This window comes from Muntiacus reevesi, chromosome 1, assembly GCF_963930625.1.
Source record: "Muntiacus reevesi chromosome 1, mMunRee1.1, whole genome shotgun sequence".
Lineage (NCBI taxonomy): Eukaryota > Metazoa > Chordata > Mammalia > Artiodactyla > Cervidae > Muntiacus > Muntiacus reevesi.
The window spans coordinates 178,977,326-178,984,735 of record NC_089249.1 but is presented as its reverse complement, the minus strand read 5'-3'; positions in this window follow the sequence as shown (position 1 = coordinate 178,984,735).

Genomic DNA, 7,410 nt, shown 5'->3' with positions numbered 1-7,410 from the left:
GTAATAACGATGAGTGTTGGGACTAGGGTTGCTTCAAATAGAATATAAAAGAAAATTAGTTCTATGGCAGTGAAGGTCATAATTAGAAATAGTTGTAGCAGAATTAATATAATAATATAGTTTTTTGGGGGTTAGATTTTCTTTTGATAAGTGGTGTTGACTGGCTATTAGTATTAGGGGAAGAAGCCATATAGTTAGAATTAATAGTGGTGTTGACAGGGAATCAGAAAAAATTACTAATGAGAAGTTGAGGCTATTGTCACTAAATTGACTTATAAGGAGAAGGCTTGTGAGGCTAATTAATAGGCTATGAGTTGTAGAATTAATTCAGATCATATTGCCTTTTGATAATCAGGTCAGGGGTATGAGTATTACTGTAGGAATAATATATTTTAGCATTGAAGTAGGTTAAGATTTTAAACGTAATCAGTGCCATATGTATTTGATACTATTACTAGTAGTGATAATCCTAGTGCCGCTTCACAGGCTGCAAAAACTAGTAAAATAAGAGGCATCATGCTTGCTAGGGTAAAGTGTGAATTTAGGATCATTAGGATGGCTATTACGAATAGGGATAATATTATTCCTTCTAGGCATAGGAGGGAGGACATGAGGTGGGATCGATATATTAATAATCTTGCAAGGGATACTATAAATGCTATTATAATATTTATATATACTAGAGACACTTGGTAATTATGAATTTAATCACAATCTAATGAGTCGAAATCATTTATTTTATTTTAAACTAAGTACCATATTTGGTTCATTCTAGTCCCTTTTGGGTTCATTCATAAGCTAGGCTTGCGGCTAATAGTAAAATTAAGAAAAGGGCTGTGGTAAGTATTGTACCTAGATTATTTGTTTATGAGGCTCATGGTAGTGGTAGAAGGAGTGCAATTTCTAGGTCAGAAAGAAGAAATGAGATGGCCACTAGGAAAAATTTTATAGAGAAGGGTAGGCGAACTGACCCTATGGGATCAAATCCACATTCATATGGGCTTGTTTTTTCTGGGTAGACATTTAATTGAGGAAGTCAGAATGCAATAATAAGAAGTAGTGAGGCTAGTGTAAAATTGGTTAGGAGAGCTAGTATTAGGTTTATTATTCTTTTTCAGGTTATACTGAAACTAACTGATTGGAAGTCAGCTGTACTAATTAATACTAAAAGAATATGAGCCTCATCAATAGATAGATACGTAGAGGAATAGTCGTACTACGTCTACGAAATGTCAGTATCAGGCAGCAGCCTCGAAGCCGAAATGGTGGCTGGAAGTAAAGTGGAGTTTTAATTGGCAGAAAAAGCAGACAATTAAGAAAGTGGACCCAATAATATCATGAAGGCCATGGAAGCCTGTGGCTATGAAGAAAGTTGAGCCATAAACTCTGTCTGAGATAGTAAAAGGTGTTTCACAGTATTCTGAGGCTTGTAGCAGTGTGAAATAGACATCTAGTGCAATGGTAATAAATAGGGCTTGTAATATGTGGTTATGGTTTCCCTCTATAAGGCTATGTTGGGCCCAAGTAATAGACTCCTGAGGCTAGTAAGATGGAGGTATTAAGTAGTGGGACTTCTAAGGGGTTCAGTGGGTGAGTGCCTGTTGGGGGCCAGCAACCGCCTAATTCGGGTGTTGGGGCAAGGCTTGAGTGATAGAATGCCCAGAAAAATCCAGTGAAAAATAAGACCTCGGAGATAATGAAAAGGATTATTCTATAGCAGAGACGTTTTTGGACAGTTGGAGTGTGGTGTCCTTGGAAGGTGCTTTCTCGGATAATATCTCGTCATCATTGATACATTGTAAGTACATTTGTTGTTAGGCTGCGTGTTAGTAGGATTGTTGAGTTGAAGTGAAATCATATAATTAAACCAGAGGTTATTAGGAGGGCTGATAAAGCTCCTGTTAGGGGTCAGGGACTTGGATTTACTATATGGTAGGCATGGGTTTGGTGTGTCATTATGTGTTGTCCTGTAGGTAACGCCTGCATGGGATGGTAAATACGTAGGCTTGAATCATAGCTATTGCAAACTCAAGAACTGTAAGTGGTACTAGAATAATAAATGTAATGAGGGCTATTATGGTATTGATATTTATTAGTACAAGTGTGGCTCCTCCAATCAGGTGAATTAGCAAATGTCCTGCAGTAATATTGGCTGTTAGTCATATGGCTAAGGCAATTGGTTGAATAAAAAGGCTAATAGTCTCAATAATGACCAGTATAGGTATCAATGGGGTTGGTATTCCTTGTGGAAGAAACTGGGTGAGTGATGCTTTAGTTTTGTTGCAGAAGCCCGTAACTACAGCTCCTGCTCATAGGGGACTAGCCATACCCAGGTTTATTGATAGCTGTGTGATTGGTGGAAATGAGTGGGGAATAGACCTAGGAGATTTGTTGACCCAACGAATAAAATTAAAGACATAAGTATTAATGTTCATGTTTGTCCTTTGGCATTATGGATTCCTATTATTTGTTTTGATACAAGTTGAAGTATTCACTATTGGAGAGAACTAAGATGATTATTTACTAGACGATTTCATGTTGGAAACAGTAGGCTAGGGAACACAACAATGAGGGTAGCAAGCGGAAAGCCTAGGATTATTGGGGTAATAAAAGAGGCAAATAAATTTTCATTCATTTTGTTTCTCAAGGGGTGTTTTGTTTTTGTATTTTGGTTGATGTGGGTTCTGGGTTAAAATGGAAACTGTGTTTTGAAATTTTTAACTGAAAAATAATAAAGAGGACTAGAAATGTTGATGTAGTTATTATAAGTCATGCTGCTGTATCTAGTTGTGGCTTATCATTAAGGAGAGTATTTTGCTCTCAGTCTCCAGCTTAAAAGGCTAGTGCTATTTTAGCTTCTTAACGATTTTATAGTATTGATGTGGATCATTTTTCAAAATATTTTAGTGGGACTAGTTCAAGAACAATGGGCATGAAGCTGTGATTTGATCCAAAGATTTCAGAACATTGTCTGTAGTACAGACCTGGTCGAGTTGACATAAGAGTTGTTTGCTTTAGGCGGCCTGGGATTGCGTCTGTTTTTAGTCCTAAAGAAGGTACGGGTCAAGAGTGTAGTACATCTTCAGAAGAAACTAACGTTCCAATTGCTATTTCTATTGGTAGAACAACATGGTTATCTACTTCTAGTAGTCGTAGTTCTCCTGGTTTTAATTCTGATGTTGGAATCATATAGGAATCGAAGCTTAAGTCTTCATAGTCTGTATATACATAGCTTCAATATCATTGATATTCTATAGTTTTTACTGTGAGAGATGGGTTGTTAATTTTGTCTATCATATATAAGATTTGCAAAGATGGGAGGGCAATTAAAATTAGGATAATGGCTGGTAAAATAGTTCAGACTGTCTCTACCTCTTGGGCGTCTGTAGTACTGGTGTGAGTTAGTTTTTCATTAGCATTAATGAGATGATGTAGAGTACTAGTGAGCTGATTAGAAAGACAATTATTAGTGTATGATCATGAAAATGTAATAGTTCTTCTATGATAGGTGATGTTACATCTTGGAAGCCTAGTTGTATGGGGTAAGCCATATGAGGTATACGGAGTTTTCACCTGTATCTGAACTTTGACAAAGTTATATAATGTTTTACTAACACCTCATCAATTGAGAAAGACATAGTGGCTATGATGTTGGCTTGAAACCAGCTATGGGGGGTTCAATTCCTTCCTTTCTTATTTTAAGTTGACATATGTAGGTTCTTCAAATGTATGATATGGTGGAGGGCACCCATTTAGTCACTCTAAATTTGTTGTTGTCAGTTCTACGGTTAGGACTTCTCGTTTAGATGCAAACGCTTCTCAGATAATAAAGATTATTAGTATGACTGCTGTTAAAGAGATAAACGAGACTATAGATGAGATGGTATTTCACATTGTATATACATCTGGGTAGTCAGAATAGCGTTGTGGTACACCAGTCAATCCTAGGAAATGCCGTGGGAAAAAGGTTATATTTACACCTACAAACATAATTATGAAATGGATTTTGGCTCACGTATTATTAAGGGTATAACCTGAGAATAGTGGAAATCAGTGAACAAATCCCCCTATAATAGCAAATACAGCCCCTATTGTTAATACATAGTGGAAATGTGCAATTACATAGCATGTGTCGTGGAGAACAATATCGAGAGAAAAATTGGCAAGAACAATTTCAGTTAAGCCTCCAACTCTAAAAAGGAAAATAAAGCCTAGAGCTCATACTATAGCAGGTGATCATTTAATGTTGCCTCCGTGAAGTGTTGCTAATCAACTAAAGACTTTCACTCCAATTGGGATGGCAATAATTATGGTAGCTGATGTGAAATAAGCTCGTGTGTCAACGTCTATTCCAACTGTGAACATGTGGTGGGCTCATACGATAAACCCTAGAAATCCAATTGATATTATAGACCAGACTATTCCCATGTACCCAAATGGTTCTTTTTTTTCCTGAATAATAGGTTACAATGTGAGAGATTATACCAAACCCGGGTAAAATAAGAATATATATTTCAGGGTGTCCAAAGAATCAGAATAAGTGTTGGTACAGAATAGGGTCTCCGCCTCCTGCCGGGTCAAAGAAAGTTGTATTTAAATTTCGGTCTGTTAGTAGTATTGTAATTCTGGCTGCTAGTACAGGGAGTGAGAGAAGCAGTAATTAATACAGATCACAGGAATAGGGGGGTTTGATATTGTGATATAGCAGGGGATTTTATATTAATGATTGTTGTAATAAAATTAAACGCCCCTAGAATTGAAGAGACACCTGCCAGGTGTAGAGAAAAAAATAGTTAGATCCACTGAAGCCCCTGCGTGGGCTAGATCACCAGCTAGAGGGGGATATACAGTTCAGCCTGTTCCTGCTCTGGCTTCAACTATAGATGATGCTAGAGGTAGTAAAAAAGAAAGAGGGAGGGAGGTGTCAGACACTTATATTATTTATCTGAGGAAATGCTATGTTTGGGGCACCAATTTTTAGGGGACCTTGTCAGTTGCCAAATTATCCAATTATAATTGGCATTACTATAAAGAAAATTATTACGAATGCACGTGCGGTTACAACTACATTATAAATTTGGTCGTCTCCAAGCAGGGCTCCAGGTTGACCCAGTTCAGCACGGATCAATAGGCTTGGGGCTGTTCCTACGATGCCTGCTCAGGCACCAAATATTAAATACAGGGTGCCAATGTCTTTATGATTAGTTGAAAATGATCAGCGGTTGATGAATGTAGGTAAAATGGCTGAGCGAAGCACTAGACTGTAAATCTAAAGACAGGTTTATACTCCTCTGTTTACCAAACCCTGTGATGAAACTATATGTTGAATTGCAAATTCAAAGAAGCAGCTTCAATTCTGCTGGGGCTTCTCCCGCCTTTCTTTCCTCGAGGCAGGAGAAGTAGATTGAAGCCAGTTGACTAGGGTGTTTAGCTGTTAACTAAATTTTCCTGGGGGTGGAGCCCGCCAATCTAGTGAGGATTTAGCTTAATTAAAGTGGTTGATTTGCATTCAATTGATGTAAGATATGGTCTTGCAATCCTTATCAGGAGCTAAGTATATTATACTTGCTTAGGGCTTTGAAGGCTCTTGGTCTAGGTTAACCTAAACTTCTCTTCTAGTACTGATAGAATTGGTGAGAGTGGTAGTAGTATGGTAGATAGCACAACTATTGTAGGTAGGAGGGTTATTTGTTTTGTAGTAGAAAATTGTCATTTTATTTTTATGTTATTTGTGGAGGGGAATATTGTTAGTGTGGTGGAATATGTAAGTCGTATATAAAAATATAGGTTTAGTAGTGCTGTAATTGCTATGAGGGTGGGTAAGATGAGGCTATTATTTTTTGTTAATTCTTGGATAATTATTCATTTTGGCATAAATCCTGATAGTGGGGGAAGTCCTCTTATTGATAAGAGCGTGACGAGGATTAGGACGGTTATTACGGGTATTTTATTTTGTGTATGTGATAATGATAGTGTAGTGGTAGCTGAATTGGCTATAAATAGTGTAAACATGGTGGAAGTTATAATAATGTAAATGATCAGATTTAGTAATGTTATAGTGGGATATTTTGATAAGACTGCTGTTATTCAGCCTATGTGGGCGATTGATGAGTAAGCTATGATTTTTCATAGTTGGGTTTGGTTTAGTCCTCCTCAGCCTCCGATCATAATTGACAGGATGGAAATGGTTAAGATTATGTTTAGATTAATGGATGGAAAGATTTGGTAGAATGCAGATATGGGTGCTAGTTTTTGTCATGTAAGCAGAATTAGGCCTGATGACAAGGGGATGCTTTGTGTTACTTCTGGGACTCACAAGTGGAATGGGGCTATTCCTAATTTTATGGTGAGGGTTATTGTTATGTGTATTGATGCTATTGGGTTAAATAGTTTTATTACAGCTCATTGACCTGAAAATATTAGGTTGATAACAATGGCTATTATTAGTAGTATTGAGGCTGTTGATTGGGTTAAAAAATATTTGGTTGATGCTTCTGTAGCTCATGGGTTATGCTTTTTTATTATAATAGGAATGATAGCGAGTATATTTATTTCAAATCCAATTCAAACAAGTAGTCAAAGGGAGCTAATTATAACAATGATAGTTCCTAGTATTATTGTTGATAAGAATAAAGATGATTGGGTTTATTAGTATGGGAAGGATATAAACCAACATTTTCGGGATATGGCCCTGATAGCTTAATTAGCTGACCTTACTATTAGAATCTGGTATAATTGGGAGCACGAAGAGTTTTGGATTCTTAGGAGTAGGTTCAATTCCTATAGTTCTAAAAATAAGAGGGCTTAAACCTCTATTATTTACTCTATCAAAGTAAATCTTTTGTCAGACATATTTCTTATGTTTGTGGGAGGATGCTTGATAGGAAAATGGATAGTGATACGTGTCATATGCATAGGGCTAGTGTTAGAGGTAAAAAAAATTTTCATAATAGATGCATTAGCTGGTCATAGTGAAATCAAGGATAAGATGCTCGGATTCATAGGAAAGAGATTGTTAGTAGCAGAGATTTAATAGTAAAATGGATTGTGTAAAGTTCTGGTAGGATTGGATTATGAAATGCTCCTACAAATAGAATTGTTGTGAAGATATTTATTATAATAATGTTTGCATATTCTGCCATGAAAAATAGGGTGAATGGTCCCGCTGCATATTCTACGTTAAAGCCTGAGACGAGTTCTGATTCACCCTCGGTGAGGTCAAATGGGGCTCGATTTGTTTCTGCTAGTGTTGAGATGAATCATATTATTGCTAAGGGTCATGCAGGAAAAATTAGTCACACTTGTTCTTGTGTAATATTTAGAGTGGAAAGTGTGAAGGACCCATTTATTAGGAGAACAGATAATAGGATAATCGCTAGTGTTACTTCATATGAAATTGTTTGTGCTACT